Source organism: Rhinolophus sinicus, chromosome 6, assembly GCF_057876585.1.
Source record: "Rhinolophus sinicus isolate RSI-liver-muscle chromosome 6, RSI-T2T, whole genome shotgun sequence".
Taxonomy (NCBI): domain Eukaryota; kingdom Metazoa; phylum Chordata; class Mammalia; order Chiroptera; family Rhinolophidae; genus Rhinolophus; species Rhinolophus sinicus.
This window is the reverse complement of record NC_142506.1, coordinates 12,708,713-12,733,409: the sequence shown is the minus strand read 5'-3', so window position 1 is coordinate 12,733,409 and position 24,697 is coordinate 12,708,713. Positions and strand designations below refer to the sequence as shown.

Genomic DNA, 24,697 nt, shown 5'->3' with positions numbered 1-24,697 from the left:
GATTCCAGAGACATTGAAGGCAAGCAGTCCAGTCCAGTGGTGAAAAGCGTAGGCTTTCATTTCAGACAGATTCAAGTTTGATACCTAACTCAGCCACTTACTCACCATGTGGCCTTATACATCCGCCTCACCTTCTCTGAGCCTCAGATTCCTCGCTGTGCAATGGGGACAATGACACCAACCACACAGGGTTGGTGTGAGGATTAAGTGAGACTAACACACATCCACAGCCGCGCAGCACTCATTACTGCATTCAAGGAACACTTTATTGAGCACATACTCCATGCTGAGCGCTGGGCTGGGGGCTGGGACTCCGGGGGAGAGCAAGACAGAGCAGATCCCTTGTTCTCATTCTTCCTGGAGGAGCCGGATAATACACAAGTCCATATGTCATCAGATAACAAGGCGATAATTTGAGACTGGGACCTGGGCTTTATTTCCTTTAAGGAAATAAAACAGGTGGTAAACTAGGAGGCAGCAGGAGAGGAAAGGCCTCACTGGGGAGGTGACTTTGACAGGAAGCTGACAGCCATACAAAGGCTCGGGACAGCGTGTTCTAGGTGGGGAACAGTCAGTGCAAAGGCCTGAAGGTGGACACACTCGGTGCCTGCACGAGCTGTGCATATTCATTGTGATTATTGCGCTTGTTATTGCACATGGCCCCACCCTTAGGGCCCACCAGGCTTGTGGGGACCTCTGCACAGTCCTCCAGGGTGTAGGGCCCAGGTGAACTGGGCTTTCAGAGGAGAGCAGCTCAGGGCGGTCTGCCGTGGGCCGGAAGGGCTGTTGGAGCTGCACGAGGGAGGAGGGGGTTGTGTGGGAAAGGAGACGAGCATCCCAGGGAAAGGGGGCGATTTGGTTGAAGAGCCTGGTATCTGAGGGGCCCTTGAAAACTGCCCAGGCTCGAGCCAGTTCTGAGAGAAATGTCAGGCCAGGAGGCTCAAGGCACCACGTGCATGACCTCAGCGTTAGCTAACAAGGGCAGCCGCAGCCTCTATTGTCACAGCAGGGTGGGCAGGTTGTCAGCTTGAGAGAATGTGCTCCCCACTCAAGATGTAAGGCCCTGGGCGGAAATCCAGTGGTGTGAGTCACAACCAGATGTACAACTTGTCAGGGAAAACTGTGGCTGCAGTCATGGCCTTGGTTTCCTGGAAACTTCCTGAGTGGAGGGTGAGGGGGCTCCCTGAGGACAGGTGCCAGCCACAGGTGACAGAGGGGAACGTGCTGGGAGGGCTGGGCCCAGGCTAGCAGCCCTGGAGCTGCACCTCTCAGAGTGTGTGGCCGAGGCTTCCAGGGCCCCTGGGGGGTTGGAGCCTGATGCCAGTGGACACATTTGGGGTCTGTCTCCCCTTCCATAGCATGCCTGGCATTTCCTGGCCTTCTGATGGATGTCAGCACGCCCCCCCGCCCCCCGAGGTGTGAATGTGGGAAAAGCAGCTAGATTGAGAGACGGGACCCATGACTCCTCATCCCACACACCTGGCTTCAAATCATAGGACTGTCACTAACACAGCTTCTCTGGCCCTTGGTTCTCTCATCTACAAAGTCATGGGGTAAATTGGGAGCTCTCCAAGGTTCCGAACGCCCAGCTGGTTCCAGGCACTTCCTTCATTTCCCTCGCTATAGATAGGAGAAACTGAGGCCCAAGAGCAAGGGGTCTGCTCAGAGCCAACCCCGTTGAAGGTGGAACTAGAACTCCTGTTCTGGCTAGATCTGCACCCTCCATCCTTGCTCCGATGTCCTGCCTCTTCTTCCCCATCTTCTAGTCCCTACTCACACCTCTTCCCCTCTTTCCCCTCCACCTGTGCTCCTCACCTGCCAGACATGAAGGTTCACCCACCCCAAGGACGATGTTCCCACCTGGAGTGGGTGGGTCCCAAAACAGAACCAAGAGGGGAACTGCCAAGGCCATCAGCCATCTATGTGCACTCACTGGTCCTCAGCCGGCAGAACCTCCTCTAGCCACTTCCTGTCCGAGTCCTATATCCTTCCCTCCATTTTAAATGGCCCCTCCTCCAGGAAGCCTTTCCAGATCACCCCAGCCAGAGTTCTCACCTTACCAAGCCCTCCCATCCATGTCACTTTATAATCCTGCCATTGGCCTTTCCACATACTTTTATTCTAATTATTTGGGCATACATCATGGCTCCTCTATACAATTTCAAACTCATGGGCAGCAGTAATCAATTGCCCCCATGTTGACCATGCCTACCACCAGCCTCCACTTCGACATTTGGTGTAGTGTCTGTGTTCTAAGTGTTGGAGAGATAGTTGTGGAATAAATGGAGTTTGCTTTCTATGCAAAAGGGTTCTTTCCTTTCAGAATGAATGGTGGGGCGTGTAAGAACATCTGTTTTAGAGCTACACTGGATTGAATCTTAGCTCCGCCATCTGCACACTGTGGGACCTTGGGCAAGTTACTTAACACTTTTGTGCCTCAGTTTCCCTACTTGTAAAATGAGGACAATCATAATCACCTAACATGGTGGCTGTGAAGATTAAGTGAGCCATGCATGTAATGTGTTTGAGAAAGCCCCGGATAGACTTGAGTCAGTAAGTGTAGTTGTTCAATTTTGGCGATCCTACATGCAAATTTTTATTGGATTTTTTTTTTTTTTTTCATCACCGCCTTGCAGAACTCGAGTTTGGCCTCGTGTAGTTGCCACATCCTTTCCAATCCTTCCCTTCATTGAGCCTGCATCAACTATGACTGCACACTGCATAGTATCCCCCCACACTCTTGCTCGGATCAGGGGGTGGGGAAGGAAGAAATGGAGCCCCAAGTTGCTGGTGTAACTGCTACCCAGCCTGGGACCAGCAGCCACATTAAGCGGTTTTACTCAATTCATGTGACTCGACAAATTTGGAATGTATTAAGGAGAGAGAGTTTTTTCCAGCTATGAGTCAGTACATTTCTGCTGTCACACACACATAAAAAAAAAAAAAAAAATTAAGAGAAAAAGAGTTTAGCGAGAAACATTTATGAGTGCAAAGTGGAAACCTCTGGAAATTTTATTTTGACCCTGAAGGCAAGTAATACTCAAGACATTTAATAAAGGGTTCGAAACAGGATGTAATAGAGAGAAAACACAGCTAGCTGCCTTTTCCTTCTGTACTCACAGCCACTGTGTTCCGCCAGGAGGGTCCAATTTACGTGAGTTTATTACTAAGGTCCTCCTGGATACCCAGAGTTGTACTAGACAGGGTAGGAAATGAGAGCTGTGTAAAAGAAGGGAAGCATTTATTAAGCACTCATTATGTGCCAGATAATCATGAGTGGGAGGGGACATGTCCCAACTTCAAAAGGCAGTGTGGAGGAAATGGAACAATTATATTCAGACATTCAGAGTCAACCCCCAGCTACCTTCTTGTATAATATTATCTAATCCCCATCATATCCCATTTTATGGATGACAAAACTAAGGCTCAGAGAAGATAAAATATTTTGTCTAAGATCATAAAGCTCTTGAATGGTAGAAATCATTCTAAACTGGGTCTGTCAGTCTCCCTATGGTAAAGAAATTAGGGTTAAATTAGTGTTCCTGGAAGCGCGTAGGAGCTGAGCTTCCCACCAAGGAGGGAGACAGACACTCTCTTTCTTGGAGATCACGTCTGCCTATCCTAGCCAGGTGTAACTTTCTCGTAGACCAGTCTCTTCAACCACCTTCTGCCACTTGCCTTTGAGTCCTGCCCATTAGACATTATGAAAAACCTGAGAGGATCCAGGTTGATCCTCTCTTTGCCGTTGTTTATTTTAAAGAAAGAAACCTCTGCCTGCCCAGAGAGCTTGTGTTTCCAGCTCACTTACGTCTCTTTTGCAAGGGCTCATTTTCATAGATTCCCGATCTCCAGGGAGCTGTGTCTTTCCCTCGGAAACGTGAGCTGTAATCAAAGGTGTATTCATCCGTGCACATCTGCCAGCAGCCGTGCTGGAGCCAGGGTTCCCCGAGGCCTGATGGGGGCTCAGGCCAGGTGCCCAGGGAGAATTCTTCCCTACACAAATCAGATTGCCCTGTGGTTGCCCTTCGTAAAGATGGCAGGGGCCCAGGCACTGCTTCTCAGATTGCTGGGGGACATGAAGAGGGCCCAGGGTAATGGATGGATTTCACCATCCGTTCATCACATACTTTTGCGGACCACCACGTGCTGGGAACTGCAGACCCTGAGAAGCCAACTCTTTGGTGACTTCCTATCACTTCCAGGTAAAGATCCAACTTCTTGAAAGGCCTACAAGCCCCTGGGAGATCCCGTCCTTGCTCTTTCTCTGGCCAGCCTCCATTGTCTGGTGTCCACCATGCCCCCTCCTACCACAGTTCCCGTACACACTCTTCCCTGGCTTTCTCAGTTCTTCCTTCCCTCTTTTCAAGGTTCGCTGTTGATTACCTCTCAGGTCTCCCCCCTCCCCATGTGCTATATCCTCGTGTGTCTCTCGTGGTGATCTTGCCACCACTGTGTGCGCTTCGGTGAGCACGGTAATGTCATCGAAGCCTTTAGTCTCCAACCCAACGCAAGGGCAGGGCCCACCTTATCTTCCCAGACCTGGCCCATAGTCAATGCCCCACAAAGAAGGAAGATGCTGGGCATATCTTCCAGAGTGTCGATTGCGCTTGACAATCTTGAGGGAGAAATATTTGGAAACAAATACAGATCAATTCTAGAGGAGAGTTCAGTGTTCTCGTTCAAGACATCAAGCTGCACCCGCAACCTGGTAGAGGTTATGAACGCAGCTTCCTCCGTACACTTGGGGGTCTTAGTGGAAAAGTAGGTTGGGGTTGCTGGGAGAGAAGGCCCAATTTACTAGTAACTCCAGTCATGGAGTCAAAGTTTAAAAGGCAGTATCACGGAAAAAATGGAAAAACTATATTTAATCAGGCCAGAGTTTAAATCCCAGTGTTGGACTTTCCATTCCTGTGACACTGGGCAATTTATTTGATCACTCTGAGATTCAAGTTTGCCATCTGTAAAATGGGTAGATGAATACCTGCTCTTCAGAGTTGCTGTGGGAAACAGAGATAAGACATGAGGGCCCAGCTCAGTGCCTGGCAAAGAGCAAGCCCTCAGGAAGTGGTGGCCCTTGCGTTCGTCATTCAGTAGTGATGTTCTTTTGAATTAAAGGCTATTTGTTGGTGGTGGCTAAGGTGAAACATTTTCTGGAGCAAACACAGGCAGCGGAGGAGTGGACTTCCGGCTTGCAGAAAGATGGCTCGCCAGAAGTGACTTGTAGCTTACCACCTTCTTTTAACTTGACCTTCCTCTCCTGTGTCCAGTCTGGAGCCAGAGCCCATCACTCCTTCCACTGTACTCCATGATTTCTCGCCCTCTCATCAATCTGAGGCCGTCACCTCAGGACATAATGACATGTTTACTAGACCTGGAGTTCCTTACTCATCTGCTAAATGTTTGCTGAGCGAAAAATGGAATGGAATAAACTGCCTTAGAGAGAGTGACCCTAAAGAAGGGTGTTTTTCTTCTTCCACAGACTATTCAAGTAGCTCCTCTCTTTTTCCCCCTTCAGGTGTTTAGCAATTTGATAGTCTTAGACGAGGCTAAAAGGGAAAATCCTACAGGCAGATATTTCCTTGTTGGGGTTTTGCTTCATATGACCCATACTTGCTGGCAAAAGGAGTCCTGAGCCAGGAAGACTGGAAATGTGTGCACATTCAGAGCTGGAAGGTCCCTGAGAAGTCCTTTGATTCATCTGTAATGCTCATAACGAGAGCTGCCATTTTCCACGTGCAGAACTGTGTGGGGTACCACGTCATTGGGTCCCTCACACAGCCCAAGGAGGCAGGTTCTCTTTAGAGCCCACCTGGCTGACGAGGACACCAAGGTCCCAAGGAGGAAAGTGATTGGTGTGATGGCACAGAAGAAGTGTGTGAGGGAACCAGGACCAGACTCAGACGTCCTGCCTCTAAGACCAGGACTCTTTCCCCCATGTTGGTTAGGATCAAGGATGATGATGCTGGGTTCGAGGATAAATGGCGAAACAGAACCGTTTCAATGAGACTCCCCAGCTCTGAGAATAATGCGCTGTGCAACCCTGGCCACGCCTTTCTACTTCTCTGTGCTCAACAAGAAGCACCTAATCAATTGAAGATAATAAGTATTATCGATAATAGCAGCAGTTAACGTCATCTGGTTACATGATCCTAAGCACTTTATATGTGTCACCTCCCTCAGTCCTACAGGGTAAGTCGGGGTTAATTAGGGGAAGAGGGAGGACAGAGCATCGAAGGGAGAGGGAGGAAGACAGCACAGACACGTGGCTGCACGGAGCACAGTAGGTTCTAGAAGCTTAGCAGAGAGTGAGCCCAGAACACAGTGGGGCGAGGTGAGTCCGGGTCAGGTGAGAGGGCTAGACCTTTCAGGGCCTCGGCGTCCCCAGGTTAAGGAGTGTGGTCTTTATCCCGAGACAAATGAGGCATCTATTAGCGGTTCCCACCTTTTATCCCCTCTGTGTACATTCTCACACTCAGGCTATTATTTGTCTTTCTCCTTTTTTATACCATGAGTTTCCTAAGGGTAGGGGCTGTGTCTTATTTATTTATGTCTATCTGGTGCTCAGCACAGAAGCAGGTACACATGGGTACTCAATAAATGATTGTTAATCAAATATTTAATATAATATTCAATATTTAATATTAACATGTTCAATATTTAATAACTATATATTATACATTTGTTATGTATAGCTATTAGTACCTATAATATCATTTCCATTATGTAAGCATTTCTGCTATAAAACGATAATATGCATGCCTCTAAAACATTGCATTCTGAAAACTTCAAAACTCAGTGCTTTGGGGGACCATTGGGGTGCAGCAGAACCCTCACAATTCATGCAACTCTGTAATGAAGCACTATCCTCGTGATGGTACTGGCCCAGTTCAAAGGGCTTGCTGAATTTTGAATTAAAAAACAAACAAACAGTAAGTTTAGGACCTGAGTACCTATAAGGCTATATCTTAAAAACCCAAAGGGGGGACTTGATGGAGGGGCTAGAGTAAGGTTGAAGCTGCTGAGTTGGAAGAGTAGGTTTCAGGCTTTGCCAAAATGTACAGAGATGGACCGGGCCGCCCACGGCCTTCGCACAAAGATCCGGGAGAACTGAGCAACCAGAGCTCCTAAGGCAAAGCACGAGGCCCCGCCCACCGAAAGGGGGAGGGTGGAGCTAGGGGGCGTCTGCACAGTGAGGCGTCTGCTGTGGCTTTCTGTCCTCTGTTGTGTTGGGTACTTTGCATCCAGCTGTTGTCACTTGGTTGGTGGTGCAACACATTAATGTGGTGGGAACATTTGCCTATCTGTGAATCAGTGCAACCTCCTCGTTTTATTGACGTCTTCCCCCCATACACCTTATATGCACTAATCTGCAAGTGCAGTACAACAAATGATATATAATGTAATCCATGACTAAGTGATAAACTAGGAATGCCAGCTGGCCAGTTTACATGGAGAAAGGTACCATTCACATTCCCCGTGTGGGCTGTGGACTGTTTTCCTTTTGGTCTGTGAACCTGTTCAGTAAACCCATTCTGTTAAAATATAGAGCAAGACCATAGGGAGCGGGGTGACAATAAGCGAGAGCATCATACACCTGTGATGTGATTTCTTTCCCCATCAGGAATACCTGAGCTCACACCTCTGGCCTTGGAGTCAGAGGACCTCAACCCCAGCCTGCCCAAAAGCTGTATGACCTCAGGAAAACCACTTAACCTTTCTGTGCCTCAGTTTCCTCAACTGCAAAATAGTACTAGTGACAACCCCCAAGTTCTTTTAAGGAGCAGATTAGCTGAGAAGCTCTTCGTAAACTATAAAGTGTTTTGCAGAGTGTTGTCAAGTCAATACCTGGAATACTCAGGTCCACTTGTCTCCTGGGATACCTTCTCCTACTGGATGGTTAGTTCTAAGGGCAGTGGGCAAGAGAGCTAAACTCCCTGGAACCAAGATAAATTCCTCACTGGGATTAACTGCAGACGCTTAGATTTCACTGCAGGAAGGAGGCCCAGAACTTCTGACCAGGAAATTTTGCTGGCCCTTGACAAAAGTGAGGAGGAGGGGAGCCTTGACTCCAATATCTAAAGCCTCCCTCTCCGAGAGCTCTCCAGAACACCCAGGACCATCCCTCTCCAGGGCCTGAGGTCATCCGTCCACCCCTGGCCCACTGCCCTTCTCTCACCCACTCCCCCCAGGCCAGGTCTGCCTGCCCCCTTCACCCTCTCATTTTACTTTCCCAAAATAGTCGAAGGGACACCAGCTTGGGAATCTCATGAACATGGGTTTGGATGGTCTCTACCACTTACTGGCTCTAAAACCACAATGCCACGTTCTGGCTTTTGTAAGTCTATTTCCTCACCTGGAGAATGGGCTACGATTTCCCCACTGATTGACTGGCTGACTGACTGACTGACATCCGTCCTTTCGTGATGAAGAGGATTATAAATGAGCACGTTGCAGCCTTTAATGTGCTCAGGAATCACCTGAGGAGCTTGTGAAAAAGCAGGTTCTGGTTCTGCAGGCCTGGGTGGGACCTAAGAACCTGCCTTTCCAGCAAGCTTCCAGGTGACGTGAATTCACCCCTGTACAGCAAGAATATAGATCAGGTGCTTGGCTCATGGTATGTATTCAGTCAACAGAAACTATTGCTATTCATGAAGGTATTCTCCCTTGAAAGTACAGATGGATGAATTGAGAAACTTCTGCTCACTTTGAATTCTTAGCGAAACAAGAAAAAACAAGTTTTGCTCTAAAGGCGGGCTGGGCAGCTCATGAGCACACCACTTCACGTGCACATGTGCACGGCAGGTGGGCCTCTGCCGAGTGGCGGAAACCTCTAGAGCTCAGGCCTCAACTTGCCATGCTGGGACCTCATCCTCCCAGCCGGCACACGCCTTGTTCCTCCAGCTACAGCTCTCCTGGGGAATTTTCAAAGCACACAGGGTTCGGGGTTCGGGAGTCTCCCAGGATATACATTCGCATTGGGGACTTTTGTTTTAAGGCCTGAGCACAGACGTTTTCCCCTCACACTCATCAAAATGGAAACACAAAGAACCTGCCACTGCCCCAAAGGACCAGCCTCTGGAGGAGGCTCCAAGTGAGCTTCAAGATCTCCTTCCCACCCCACCCCAATCTTGTTAGTAGTTTAGCTCTTCTCAAAAGGCTTGCTTCTCAACCAGCTGCTGACTCACTTGGGGTGAGGGTCTTTTTTTCTTTTTTTTTAACTCTCAGAATTGCTTGCGACAAAGCCCAGAGGTTTTGAGGTTCGCTTAATGAGCAGCTCCGTCCTTACCATTTCCTTTGCCTTTGCTTTCTTCTCCCCGTCTCCATCCCAACCCCCACCTCCACTCCAGTGCCACAATCCTGCCAGAAAAATGGAGTTGGACACCCAGTTGCTCTGCCCTGCTTTTAATATTGAATCGCTCTTCTTTGTAGGTCTTGATGCACTGACTGCTCTCGGAGTCGAAGTGTAGAAAGATTCCCAGGATGTGAGCAATATGGGACAGGTGAGTGACGACGTGTTCGGCGGTAGTTGGGGCCTTGGTTGGATGTCATGAAAGGGAAGGAGGTGAATGGGAACAGCAGGGGCAGTTCTGAAACTGTTTTCCTCCGGATGCACCTGGAAACGGCACAGTGCAGAGAATCCAGATGTGAGTCCCTTGGCATTCCAGGGTCCCTCCAGTCTCTCCCCAGAGGCAAACCGAGTCTACAGGTGACTGGGCTGTCCTCTGTCCTCTGCATGGAGACCATAGCAGCTCAGACTCACCATCCAGAGGGCATGTATTTGGAGTTGTTTTCAGGGGACATCTCACCAGGGTTAAGGAGACATTCTTAGGACAGAGAGGAAACTACCTGCCTCACCCCAGTTTGTAAACTATAGCCCTGAGGAGACAGGAGACAAAAAGGTGAGAAAGGTACCTTTGTGTGTTTAAAGGGTTGTCACTGATGGAAGGAAGTTGGATAGCTGTTGACAACCTGAGAAAAAATTCCTAACAAAAGAGGTTTGCAACAGCGAAATAGGCGTCCAGTGGAAGTAGTGAGTTCCCTGTCGCTGGCAGAATGTTAGCACAGGTTAGAGAAACATCGATGGGAAACATGGGGGGCGGGGTGCAGTTTTGAGTACGGCAGTGTTTTTACAGACTCTGTTCCATGATGACCTGGAAACCCTGAGGGGCAGTGGGATGAGGGAGAGGGTTCAGGGAGAGTGAACGAGGGGAACTGCTGAGATCACTCAAGCACACATTCCCTCAGCCTGTTTTATGACAGGGTTCTGCTATAAAACTGTTCAGAAGCTGCTGGATGAGGTGACCCTCTGGTCTCTCCTAAGACGTGCTGTTCATTGGCCAGCTGTCCCTGAGCTGATGCCAGATAGCTACGCATATCACAGGTGTGACCCCAAACACCTGATGTATGTGATGGGATGGACTCTCCAAGCATGACAGGGGTTTAGATCAGACGCTTCAGCAAGCTCACTTTTACCAAGGCCCCCAAAAGATTTACCAGCGAGTCACACCATCGAGAGATTTGAACCAGGATCCAGACCACACAGACCAGGAAAAAGGCTTCGGGGAACACTGTGGCAGAACCCTCCAAACCCCAGGCTATGGAAGGACAGTGAACGCACCTTCTCCAAAGGAGGTGGGACCCCTTGGCAGGACCAGTACCACAAATTCTAGTCACCAAGACCTGGCCCTCGACGTGTGAGAAGAATTGCACCCCAGACACAACTGGGGATATTGCACAGGAGACACACCCATAGCCAATAGGAGGGTCTGAATAATGAGCACCCATCTTCCTTTGTGCTTTGTGACTGGGTCTTCCTCCCCTGGGCCTGGGGCAGTGGCGACTGTAAATATTTACCAAGGGCTCCTGAGAGCAGGACGCCATGGGAGGCCAGAGATGGTGTTTTTCTTTTCTAAGAAACTGACAGCCTGGATGAGAATCACGTTTGACAGTCATTGTGCATAGGCTGTACTTTCAGCAGAGTCCTGAGTGCTGAGGAGAGCAGTGTGGGGAGGGGAGGGCTGAACAGTGCATTCGAACCGTGACATGGTACTTCTTGGCAAATTTCCAAGCAGGAGTGGGGCTTTGAAGACAAGGATTCACAGGACCTGCTTGATTCACAGGACCTGGCACGTAGTAGGTGCTTCGTAAGTGACTGTCGAATGACTGTAAAGAAAAGTTGTGAGGAGGCAGCTCAGGGAGGCATTGTCTGTGTTAAGAGCAAGGCCCTGGAAATCAGACTGCCCGGGTTCAAACCCTGCCTCTTCCACTAGCTGTGGGGCCTTAGGCAAATTGCCGACCTCTCTATGCTTCCATCCCCTGTCTGTATAATGGGAATAATAATAATACCGCATCGGTTGGCTGTGAGCATTTGGTGAGTTAATTTATGCCATGCTGTTTGGCCCTGTGCCAGTATGTGGGAAGAGCTTAATAAATATTACTACATTTCCCCGAAAATAAAACCTAGGGACAGTCAGCTCTAATGTGTCTTTTGGAGCAAAAATTAATATAAGACCCAGTCTTCTTTTGCTATAAGACTGGGCTTTTATAATATAATGTATTATAATTAATATAATATAATATAATACGGGGTCTTATATTAATTTTTGCTCCAAAAGACGCATTAGAGCTGATTGTCCGGCTAGGTCTTATTTTCAAGGAAACAGGGTAGCCCTTATTCTTGTTCTAGATGTGGGACATAACCCCCAGGTTAAAGTTCAATGTTGGAACAGGAAATAACAGTGTGAGTCAGGGGACAGAGCGCTGGACAGGGAGTCTGAAGCCCTGGCTTAGCTGCAGGGGCGCATGGGGGAGGCAGTCGCTCCTGCTGAGCCCACTCTCTACACAGGAGACGTGAGTATATGGTCAGAGGTCAAGGGCAGCTCCATTTTCCTGCTTTCCTTCTGACGGTCCATCGTGGTCCTGGCCCTGGACCAAAGACAAGGGGCGCTCAACCTTTTATTACAAGCTGAGGGGCCTCACGGACAGCGATTTGACTTCTCAAACCCTTTCTCCCAGTGCTAGCCTCCTTCCCTTGTAGAAATGGTCTTGAAAACTTGAAAAACACTGGTACAAAAAGAAAGATTCTGTTGATACAGATGGAAAATCATTTAAAATCAAGCTTGAGTCTTGTAATCTTGAGCCTCACGGTGAATGTCAGATTCCCCTTCCTTCCCCAGTGAGGTCTGGCTGTCTTCTTGGCTGGAAGACAGATTCTCAGAACAATGCTTCGCGTTGTCAAACACGCCACCTACCATACTAGGCCTTGTAGCATATTTCAAATAAAAATTGCATTTTCCTGAAACATTTATCAAGGTCACATTTCTCACATTAGTGGACCTGGGACTGTAGAATGAGCTTATTCAAGGTCCTGCCTCTTCTGCCCCTGCCCATCACACTGTGATTCTAACTGGATAGTAGGAGCCTGTGATCATACTAGCCTATGATCCTGTGTAAGCCAAAATCATTTATGGCACGAGCACAGCCCCTATGCTTACGGGGTCTTTAAAAATGTCACTCATGCCAGTCTCCTTTTCCCTGTGGACCCCCTAACATCTGCCAAGTGACCCCGCCTTCACTTCTACCTTTAATGGGAAGGGGACAGGGATTAGGGGATATTTCCCAGGGCCGCTTCAAAGGCAAAGCATTCAGAGGAAAGAGGTCCCAATTCCTAGCTCCGTCAATCATTTAGCTCGTTCCACTCTCGTCAGGTGAGGTGATTGGGCTAGGTCAGGAGTGGCAAAGAGATTTCATCTTCTGCCAACTCTGATCCACTGGTCATGGCTGCCAGAGGCACTGTGTTGAGAAGGATTCTGAGGACTATCCAAGAAATCGTGTGCTGCCATGGATTAGTGATGTCTGTTAAGGAGGCAAGAAGGAGGGCTGTAGCATACATGCCACTTTTTAGCATCCCTAGACAAAGCGATTTCTAAGACCCCCTTCGTGCCCTCACACTTCATGAATTTATTTCAGCAACTATGTTTTACATCTGAGAGGCAAAGCACTGCTAAACCTCATTAATCTGCGCCACTTTAGGACCAACCCAAGTGAGTGAAAAGTCTTAATCTGAGGGGCTTCTCCATGCAGGTCAGCTTTACTACCTTCAGTACACGGAGTCAGCTCAGCCCAACTAGCTAGTTGGCCGATGCAGGGGCCACGGTGATCTGAGCCCAGCAGGTCTGACCATATGACTGGGTGTGCCTGACCTAAAGGGACACTTAACTCTGTGTGCTTAGGATGGATACCACCGAAACTCTGACACAAGCAGGCTGTTTTTTGAAGTAGAAAATCCTTCTATGGACGGCTTTGCTTCTACTGTTTCAAATTGCCAGAGAATTTGAATTAGACTTGGCTGCAGTAGCTGGGAATAAGCTGTTTTTCCAGAATTATATGTAGAAGATGAGACAAAATAGTCTAGCACTCAGATCCCCTGAGTTTCCAGATCTGTAAAGTGGGGAAATAATACACCCCACAGGGCTAGTCAGGAGGGTAAATGAGATCAAATGTGCAAGAGACCCAGCAGGGGATCTTGCTCCTAAAAGATGGTCCAAAACACTATTTCTTCTCCCCCTGTACCACTTTCCATCTATATTCGCCCAGCAAGCGTCATTTTCTTCTTGCAGTATGTTCAAGAAAATGTTCCAGATCGATTTTTTAAATAGTGTCATACTTTTCACATGACTCCTGTTAGTATTTCAGAGGCTCTTCCTTTTTATTCCTGATGATTCTTCTTTGGGAAAGGTGCACGTAAGCCTTCAACTGGAGTTCCTCTCCGCTTGGCCTTCTGGGTCAAGTAGCTGATGCTGCCAAGGTCCCAAACTGCGTGTGTACGAACGCTTGCTTGCAGGTTTCTCTAGAGGGCACTGGACCACATGGTGACTAGACCATGTCCACATCTTCCCTTCAACTCAGCAAGTGTCCAACCCAAATTCCATGGGTTTGAGGGACAGTCAGGTCAGTAAAGGTGGTCGAATGGCAAATTGATACCAAGTGAAGTTGAGTGTGAGCATGCCCAAATGATAGGCTTTACTTGTTTTAAAAAAAATGGGTACGAAGTTTGAAAAGGGCCTCCTCTTTCAGCCTTTGTCCCTGAGAATCTTCAGGAGAAAGGTTAAGTTGCCACTTAAAAAAAAAAAAAAATCAGGAGCAATGAAATCTATGGGGAGTGGAGAGAGGAACTCACACAACTGGAGAAGTAATAACCCTGGTCACAGAAGCCAAGGGCAGGGGGATGGGCCTGCGAAGCCCAGATGAACTCCTCAGAATTCCTGGGTTGTTAGCTGAGAGCTGGGGTATTAAGGAGGGCAAGTGCAGGCCCTTTGTGCTGGCCATTGGCCTCCAATCCTCTCTGGCCCCCATCCTGGACAACCTCACATTTCTCTTCTGTCCTCTCTCCTGAGGCCTAGCGCAAAATGGCTCTGCTCCCCTGCCTGAGAAGCCTCCATGTGCCCCTCCCCAAGAGAAGGCATGGCCAACGGTCGTCCCACTATTTCACGGGCAGGGGAAAAGAGGAATGGACCCCTATCCTTCTTCCCACTCTTCCCACTGAGGCTCCACTCCGTGGTGCGGTGACCCTGGTATGGGTCCTTTTCCTCAGCCTTGTCCAGCCTCAGACTCCTCACTCCCAAGGATGGAACGGAGGGTGTGGTGGGCAAGGGGGAGGCCTTGAGGTTAGAGGGCATAGCCAACATAGGCTCGCCCAGGGAGCTGCCACTTGGAGGCCTGGGCAGGCAGGGGTATCACGTCAGCAGTCAGAACTCAGGGCAAGTCCTATAGCTTCTGCTGAGGCTCTGTCCCCGCCCTGGGCTCCCACGGACCTTACAGTCTGTACCACCCAGTGTGAAGTGGTGCTGAGTGGTGAAGATCATACACTCTGGAGCTGGACTGGCCCAGTTGGAATCCCAGCTCCACCTTTGCTAGCCCTGTGATCTTGACCAAGTGATTTAACTTCTCTGTGCCTCAGTTTTCTCATCTATAAAATGGACCACCTCCTAGGGTAGTTAGGATGACTACCGAGTTAATGGAGTGTTGCTGGCACAGAGTATAGTGTTAGAGAAACACAATCATTAAGTAAATAAATGCAGAAATCAGTGTGTCATGTGATCGCTTAATTGCCATCAAGATTGTAAGCTTCGTACCCACAGAAACAATGTCCTTCATTCTGTCTGTGGGTTCGGGAGGCTTTCAACTAGACTCTGAGGGAGGGGAAGCCTGGGGAGAGGTGCAGAGGGAGAGGGAGCCCGGGACATATAGAGGATGTCGGAAGTCTGGTGTTGCTGCAGGAGGGAGAGCCCGGTTGGGGAGCTTGTGACAGTCGAGATGGGCAAGCTCGGACAAGTCCTTGAATGCCATACTCAGAAGTGGACTGTTTGCAGGAAGCAATGCGCAGTTTTAAGACATTTTAAGCTAAGTGCGTGACGTGATACAACCCGGAGTTTAGAAACATGACCTGGTCACAGTGCAGAGGGTGAGCTACAGGTGAGTCAGGAAGCAACGGCAGAGAGATGGCCCCAGAGAGAGTGCATGGGCATCAAAGTTGAGGTGGTCACAGCAGGGGTAGAGCAAGGCGGGCTCCAGAGCACTAGCTCAGAGAAAGCACTGACTGGACTTAAGCATGTGAAGTGAGGGTCTGGCTTTGAGCCTGGTGGGATCTAAACAATGTCAGCAGGCGTCATTTCTCTCCATCTCTTGACTCTGCTTTCTTCTTTGTGGGCTCCACTCAGGCGCATTTCCCCCACCAACCCAGCACCTTCTCAGCAACCCCCAGCAAAAGAGGGCTTTACTTCCATTGTTGTCCTAGCAGATGCTGGGAACTGAGAGCTTCAGCTCACATGTCCATCCGTAAGCCAAGAGCTGTGGTTTCGCAGCGTCAGAGGGAACATGCAGAAAAGGCCCCTCATCCTCCAGCCTGTGCAAGATGTTTCTTTGTTGCAGGTGGCACTCTGATGAGTCCCCTCCTGTCATAAACAGCATACAGCTGACCCTTAAACAACAAGGGTGTTAGGAGTGCCAACCCCCTGCAGTCGAAAATCTGCGTGTCACCTTTGACTCCCCCAAACTTAATGACGAATACCCTGCTGTTAACCAGAAGGCTTAATCAAGAGCATAAACAGTCGATGAACACATATTTTGTTACATGTATTATAGACTGTATTCTTACAATCAAATAAGCTTAGAGAAAGAAATGTTATTAAGAAAACCATAAGGAAGAGAAAATACATGCACAGTATGTATTGAAAAAAATTCACTTATAAGTAGACCCGTGCAGTTGCAACCCATGTTATTCAAGGGTCAACTGGACTTAGTTTCCTTTTCATTTCCTATAGTTGCTTTAACAAAGGACTTCATGTTTTCAACCACACATATTTATTATCTAACAGTCCTGGAGGTCAGAAGTCCGAGACGTGTCTCACTGAGCTAAAACCAAGTTGTCGATGAGATGCTTTCCTTTCTGGAGAGTCTAAAGGAAATCTGTTTCCTTGAATTTCCAGCTTCTCAAGGCCTCCTGAATGCCTCGGCTATCTATCTTCAAAGCCAGCAATGGCCAGTTAAGTTTTCCTCAGGCCTCATCATTCTGACACTGCCTCTCTCTTCCGTCTTTAGTGGACTCTTGTGATGATGTTGTGCCTACCCAGAGAATCCAGGATAATCTCTTTATTTTAAGATCAGCTGATTAGCAACCTTAATTCTATCTGCAGCCTTAATTCCTCTTTATCATTTAAAATAATTTGTTCATCAATTCTGGGGATTAGGGCCTGGGCATCTTTGGGAGCTATTATTCTGCTGGTCATAGTGATTGTGGTAATATCCTGTTTCCCTGAAAATAAGACCTAGTCGGACGTCAGCTCTAGTTTGTCTTTTGGAGCAAAAATTAATATACAACCCAGTATTATATTACATTATATTATACCCGGTATTATATGTATATTATATTATACTATACTATACTATACTATACTATACTATACTATACTATACTATATTATATTATATTATATAAGACCCGGTCTTATATTATAGTAAAATAAGACCAGATCTTATATTAATTTTGGCTCCAAAAGACGCATTAGAGCTAAGTGTCCAGCTAGGTCTTATTTTCAGGGAAACACGGTATCATCAATTCTAATGTTCATTCAGCACTTCCGGTATTCAAGGCCACTTGCTAAGTCACTTCATTCTCATAACCACCCAGAGCAGGGTACAGCAGATACCCCCATTTTACCATTGAGGAAACTGAGGCATTGATTGATTGATTCATTGATTGATTCATTGATTGATTGATTTCCAAGGTCACAGATACAGTAACAGTAGAGTCAGGGCTGGACCACAGATCTGCCAGACCCCCAAAGTCTGTCTTAACCCACGCTTAGTGGCCAAATGCCCATATATACATCTTCTTGTACTTTGCTTTCCTTTTTCCCTCTACTTCCTTTTAAGCCAGATAGCAGGGACCAGGCAACTATGCTTATGTCTGAGCAACCTGTGTGCTAAGAATGGTTTTACAGTTTTAAAGGGTTGCTTAATAATAATGATTTTTAAAAGGAGCAAAAAGAACAATATGTGACAGAGACTGCATGTGACCCACCAAGCCTAAAATATTTGGCCCTTGACAGGAAAAGTGTTCCAACCTCAGAAAGAACACAGGCAGTGGAGTCCCAGACCTGGGCTTGGATCCTGCACTGGCTGCTCAGGGCCCAGTTAGACCTTTAGTCCGTGAAAGAACCGCGGGGCCTCCCCTCAGGGGTGGCTTTCATAGCAGTTGTGCTGGGAGCCGCAGCAGCACGGCCAGAAGCAGTAGAGGTGGTTTGCAGAATTCATAGAGCAGTCCCTCTGGGCACGTACTGTGGTGCGAGATTCATCCCCATCATACCCTCCGTCGCCCTTGAGGTCCGCACACTTATCAATCCTTTGACATGTGGGAAACAGAAGCTGCTTGGGGGAGCAGGTGACTGGCTCATGATTACACCAGGAGAGGAGAGGGAGCTAGAATTTGAACCCAGGCCGCCTGACTCTACAGTCTCCTACTTTGCCTCCTTATTCTGGCATTTAGTTCTCCTTTCAGGCAAAGAAATCTTTGGCCGTGGCTTCCCCTCCCTTCCTACCCCCCCAGTTATTTTCCTGACCTCTTTTCCCCAGTTCTCTGGCAAAAATTTTTTCCACCATAAAAGGGGAATATGAAAAATGGAAGAGCTGTCAGAAACAGCTCTGATGTGGACATCTACAATTTGGGTTCCAGCATCCATCCATCCAATCCATCCATCCATCCATCACAACACCAGGAACTCATGAGAACCCACATCCTTGACAGTGACCACTGAGGCAGACCCCAAGCCCCGGGGTCCTCCAAATTCATTGCTCTAGGGAGACATACAGGGAAGCTCATTAGATAACACCAAGTACTTGATTAATATGCTGCAATTTGGGCAGCACCATCTTATTTCAGCATCCCTGCCCGCCCCCCACCCAGTTACCATAACGACATTATTTTAACAGTGCCTTTAAATATTTTCATATTTAATGAAAAGTGTGCTCCTGGCAGACGAGCAGAAGAGCAACCACACTACAAAGGGCTTCGAGTGGTCTGCGAGGACATTTTTGCAGGAAGCCATCAGTTCCCCTGATCCCTATATGCCATTGTCGCCAGGAAATGTGAGTGTTCCGGGGGCTGGGAGCCAGCCTGATGCCAGGCCTCCATTATGCGCAGCCACCGAGGGTTGTCACGTCTTTAATGCAGAATGTCACAACGGCTCCGTGAGGACTGGCTAGTGTGATAGCATTATTAAACACGGCTTTGGACACTGATCGACTAATTTCTCCGCTGCTCGCCTGAGGCTGCTGAACGCCTTGTTTGCTTCCTGTGTCTTGAATCCGGTTGGATTGTGAGACAGCGTGTGGAGAACCCAGAGCACGTGTGTGCCAATGTGAGAAGGCTCTCAGTTTCTCTTCTGTGTGCCATCTGGTTCCACCCGGTTAAATCAGTAGCAACCAGGTGCAGGGAGCAGGGGACCCCGTCCCCTACCCTCAAGAGAGTCAGTGCCAAAGGAGAAAAGACCAGAGGGACGCAGAACGTTCTGTGGCAGCCTCCACCACGATGATGGCCTGACTAAGGGCTAAACACTGTGAAGGCACAAATTAACTACACATTCCAGTTCCCCAATAGGAAAGATGGGTGATAACTATAATAAAGTGGAGAGAGCACTAACATGGTGATCTATTAGCTGTGTGCCCTTGAGTAAATTACCTAACCTCTCTGTGCCTCAGTTCTCTCATCCATAAACTAGAGACAATAGCACTACCTATCTGACCCCCTAACTGTGGTCATGAGGTTTAAAACATGAAGTAAACATATAAAAAGCACTAACACAGTTAGCAAAATACACAAAAGAGTGGACACATGTTAAGTTTTAAAGAACTGCTAGCTGGGATTCCAGGTTCCCATGGTACCGTGCATACAATTATAATAATAGCTGACACCTATTAAGGGCTTACTGTGGTAAGTGTTGGAGTTATACTAGTTCATTTGCTCTTCACAGGCAACACTGTAATACTTTCATTATTATGATCTTTACCTCACAGATGAGGAAACTGAGGCTCAGAGGGTTTGGGGAACTTGCCCAACGTCGTAAGGCTAGTAAGTGGGGATTTGAATTCAGTTGGTCTGCATTTGCCACCTAACAAAACACGAAGTGCCGGGAACCCACAGATGGTGCTGTGGGAGCACAGGCGCCTGGCTAGCAGGCTCCGGGAAGCACTGGCAGGGGAAGTGGACATAGATGCCGAGACGGCTCCTGGGTCTTCATGGATAGAGGACAAGATTGGAAGACGGAGAAGGATTCTGAGAACCCCAGTGTGGTTGATTAATCAAGAGACAGATTCCTGGCTTTGAGGGGGAGCTTATGTTGACTAAATATGGCCTGTTGACTTACAATATATCTTAGATTTTTATTTAAGCTATATGGATTGGAAGAGGAAGTGAGGCATACTGGGGTAGAACAAAGCTTTTAGAGTTTTCCATTTCTTCCTAGCAGGATTTAGTTGGAAGAACGTGAGACTCTCTGTATCAACTGGGTATGTATATGGAAAATGAAAACATTTTGTGCCAGTATGTCCAAAAGCAAAGAAAGAGGCAGAGAAAGGAAGGTTTAGATCGTGTAGGAATTTTAATTATAATCAAAGCCATAGCTTAGTACATGTCTAAGTGTGTGTGTGCACACACGCTATTTATTGCCACAATAGTGTTTCATAACAAACCCCCACCAACCTCACGGGTGAACAAGAAGCATGTATTTAGCTCACAATCTACAGGGTTCAACCTGTCTGGCTTGGATTCACTCAAGAGGTCAGTTTAAGTGGCTCCGTGACGTTCGCTGGGCCCACCCATATCTTTATGGTTGGCTGGATGCTGGCTAATCTAAGATGACCTCAATAGGGATGACGGCTGAGCTGACAGAGCTCCACACATCGTGTATCCTCCAGTTGTCTGCCCAGGCATGTTCTCGTGGTGGCAGAGAAGTGAAGGTGCAAGCAGAAAGATGCTAGTGCTTTTCCAAGCCTTGGCTTGCATTCCCTCTGCTAACAAACATCCGATTGGCCAAAGCAAGTCAAGTGGCAAGAGTCTCAGTGGAAGGGCTCTCCAAGGTCATGTGTAAAAGAGCGTGGATACAAGGAGGGGTACAGAATCAGAACTATTACCACAATCAATACCATGTTTCCCCAAATCCACCAGATGAAATCACCCAGCCACCTGGGAGGAGGTGTCCTCAAAGACAAACTTGGAATAGTTGCATAATTTCCTCTGATTCAGGAGCCACAAGATGGACTTAACCTCAGAGTGAATCCTTAACGCGTGGCAATTATGTTAGCATCTGTGTCTTTAGCATTACACCTGGTCCCTGACTCAAGGTGTCTGCGGTGACAATTAGAACCATCGCTAGAGGAATGGGGACCTGGTGTACTCCCAATAGCCCTAAGTTTGGATGCATTGCTTGTCCTAGGCTGCTTCCCCACAGGGCAGGTACAGCACAGCCCTGGGAACTCAAAGTTAACTGTGTGCCTCTCTATAGACCTTGGTACACAAGGTTTGCCCTAAAGGCAGTCTGTCTAGAAATGTAGGTCAGATAACAGAAAGACCTGTCTAAGGACTTTTTTTTAATTCCACATCATTTTTTTTCATAGTAGCCCAGTACCTTGAGTTTATTTTGTACTTGATACTTCCCATAACAATAAGCACTAGCATTATTCCCATTTCACAGATGAGAAAACTGAGCCTCAGAGAGCTTAAGTGACTTCCTCAAAGCCACGTGTGAAACCCACCCCTCCCTTTCTCACTCTTTCTCCACCATCACCAATCTCCAACTCATACTACCTTCCCACATACTCTTCAGACTGTTCAAATCCTGATTCTGCCTCTGGCAGACATGTGGCCTTGGATGGCACTTGCCCTCTCCTTCCCTTGGAGAGAATCTTATGTCCCTGATAGGGGTGTTATGAGAAGTAAAGGAGTTTAAAATGAACGACTAAGATTCTTGAGTGCTGCCCTACGGTTGGAAATGTTCCTGGCACGCTCATTTCATCCTCAAACCCCTTGAGAGAAGTAGTTACTGTCTCATTTTTATGGGGAGGAGCTGAGGCTCAGTGACACTGAGTGACCTTCCAGAGGTCCCACCATGGTGGAGCTGGGACTTGTATGCAGGCCATCTGCCTCCAGAACTTTTGCATTTTCTGCTTCCCATGTAAAGCTTTGGCAAGGACCCCACAAATACTAGCTGTCGTTGTCCCTTTGGCACCGTGAGATTGAGAAGAGGCATGCCACAATAGAAGCAAAGGTAAAACCCTGCCACCACCCTAAAAAGCATCTCAAACAGATGCAGCCCAAGCACCTGGTCCCTTCAGATAATAGGAACAATAGAGAACCATGAGTTCACGCCCCAAGAAACAACAGAAAAGAAACCCTGCTCCATCCAAAGCTTGAGTTCACTGACCTGATGACTCAGAAGGCAGTAGCATCATCACTGGAACACGTAACACCAAATGACCTATGTGACCAAATTCCTCTGATTCAGGTGAGATACTGCCGCGGGTTCATTTGCTGGGCACGTAAGATTTCTAAAAGGATCTGTGCTTGAGCACTCAGGGCCCCTCTACCCTCATCGTCCATATCGTGAATCTCAAAGCTTTCTAAGCATCCTGAAGTCGGCGCCTTTTAACTCCTAGAAGGCAGTTAGATAGAGATGCGTGCCCGTGTTTTACACGTAAGAAAACCAAAGCCAGAGCAGCTACGTTTTGGCTGCCAGCCCCTAGCAAAAGAGGTCAAGTCTGACACTGACAAAAACTCCGTTTCTTTGCATTCAACCTTAGGTCTAGATTTCTGTTCCATCCTTTACTATCTGTGGGACGTTGGCAAAGTTACTTTACTTCTCTGTGCCTCTGCTTTCTCCTCTATAAAATAGGGATAATAATGTTTACGTCTTAGAGTTGTTATGGGGATTAAATGGTGAATCCATGCCACATGCTTAAAACAAATAGCTCGTCCTTGAATAATGTCATTTGGTTCATCTCCTTATCACATCTCCTTACAATGTTGATGAGATACTGTAGGAACTTAAGTCTTGTTTACGTCAGTTAGCCTGTGGTAAAATCAGTTTGGTTATCTGTCGTTTTACTTAACGTAACAGCACCGATGGATGACATTACGCAAGGGCCTACCTAGAACAAACGTAGGAAGCACGCAATAAGTACCTGTGGCCGTTACTACATACGTGCATTTTGATCAATTCTAAATAGAAATGAAGTCGAGTTGGATAAATGCAGTTTGTGGACAGAATCCTTATCAGGGCACGGGGATGGAATCACAAAAGGCATCTCATATGATGAAAACATTTAGAGTCCACTGGGCTAGGTGACTTGCCCGAGGTCACCCTGCTGGTGAGAGGCCCATGGAGACTGGAAACCGGCTTGTCTGACCCCAAGATCTTAAACTTTTCTGCTTTTCCAGGCTGCCTGACTCTCCTGAGAAGGGGCTCTGTCCCATCCCTAAGTCACCTATTGTCCCACTCCACGATTCTCACAATTAGAAAAGTGCCCGCATTTATTATATATCTAGTGGAAACCACCCCCATTTCCCCAAAACTTCCAGCCAGCAAACTTGATGGAGCTGTGAACGCAGTTTGCATTAACCATGCATAAAGGATACCGTTTGTATCTGAGAACACTTAATGAAGCACTAGGTTTAATTAACTGAAATCAATCTCCCTCCCTGCTCCCATGCCCCCCTCAAAAAAGACGGCTGTTAACGCGTAGTCCCTAACTGGAAGTTCTGATGTTAGCGGTTTCTAATCAGTCTCCAGATTGCTAGCTTGTTGTCTAAATCTGCCCCTGAGATAGCAGCCTTCCCTGTGCGATTAATCTTTCCTTTCTTTGGCCACATTTCAGACGTAGACAAGCATTGCACTGCAGTTTATCATGTTGTGGTTATTTTTCTGTGAAAGGAGTGAATGGGAACAATAGCCTTTCCTTGCATAATTCTACACACACACACACACACACACACACCTCTTTTTATTTTTAATAATAATTCCAAAGCCAACAGATGAGCTTTTGCATTTTTGCAACCACGTCCAATGCCTCCACCCTCAGGAATCATCATTACTTTTTTAAATATTCTTTCTTCCTTCCTCTAAAGAATAGTGACCCGCCCCAAACTGAAAAATAATGAAATATACACAACTGAACCTTGGGTCCCCTAGAATTTCTCCCTTCCCTCCCAAGTCCACAGGACAACTGTGATGCCCTGCCACTTCCTGAGGCCAACTTCTGCCACCCAGGTCCAGACCCCCTCATTTCACCTGGACCTGAGTGGTCTCCCCACTTACGGTCTTGCTACTTGTAATCCATCCTTCACATGTGAGCCAGTTATCTTTCTAAAGTGCAAATCAAAGCACATCACTCCCAGGGAACATCTAACAGCTTCTCCCTGCAACTGAACTGATGTCCAAACTCCTTTCCCTGGCTGACCAAACCCTAACAGACCTCTTCCTTCTCTGCCCCTCCAACCACATTTCCTATACACTGTTTCTCCCCCACTGTGCTCCAGCCACGCCATCTGTCTTCCTGTCCCCCAGATATAACCAGCCTGTGTCCACATTACAGTTTTGCATTTGCTATATGTCCCTCCATGTTCAATGTTCTATCTTAGCCTGCGTTCCCTAGAAAACAGAGGCTGAGGCAAAATCCTAAGGTGTTATGAGGGAACAGGGTGGGGACAGGGCCAGGTGGGCAGCAAGAAAACAAGGCTACGAAAGCATTGTTCCACTGATTGTGTACTTCATCAGAAAATCTAGCCAGTTCCTCTGAATCCTGGGATGTCTTCAGAAGGGCGATATAGAATATAGTCAGCTGTACTATAATGCAGCATATATGTTACCCAAAGCTACCACACAATGCAAAACTGCACAATTAAAATCACAAGACTTATGGGGATAATGAGGTTAGGGATACAACACTTAAAAACTTTGTCATGTCACGTTAAAAAAAAAGAGAGAGAGAGAGAACCTAATAAAAGCAGTAGCACAGTTTTACACACAGTTTAGAAATCTACCAACACTACCATAAATGGGGTGCTTTCCTTTAAGGAAAGACCTATTAGCTTGAGGAATTGGGTGTCATAGGGGTTGCAGTGTGTGGGTTATTGTGAAGTTGAGGA

The 24,697-nt window shown here is 47.5% G+C and overlaps 1 protein-coding gene across 2 annotated transcripts in view; it reads left to right on the top strand.

Moving 5' to 3' along the window:
- Positions 1 to 24,697, top strand: part of ZHX2 (zinc fingers and homeoboxes 2) — a 142,380-nt gene that overhangs the window by 57,920 nt on the left and 59,763 nt on the right. For both annotated transcript variants that reach the window (XM_019717501.3, XM_074316273.2), the window contains exon 2: positions 9,430 to 9,500. The gene's annotated coding sequence lies outside the window, so the exon portion shown is untranslated. The remainder of the gene's footprint in view (positions 1 to 9,429; positions 9,501 to 24,697) is intronic.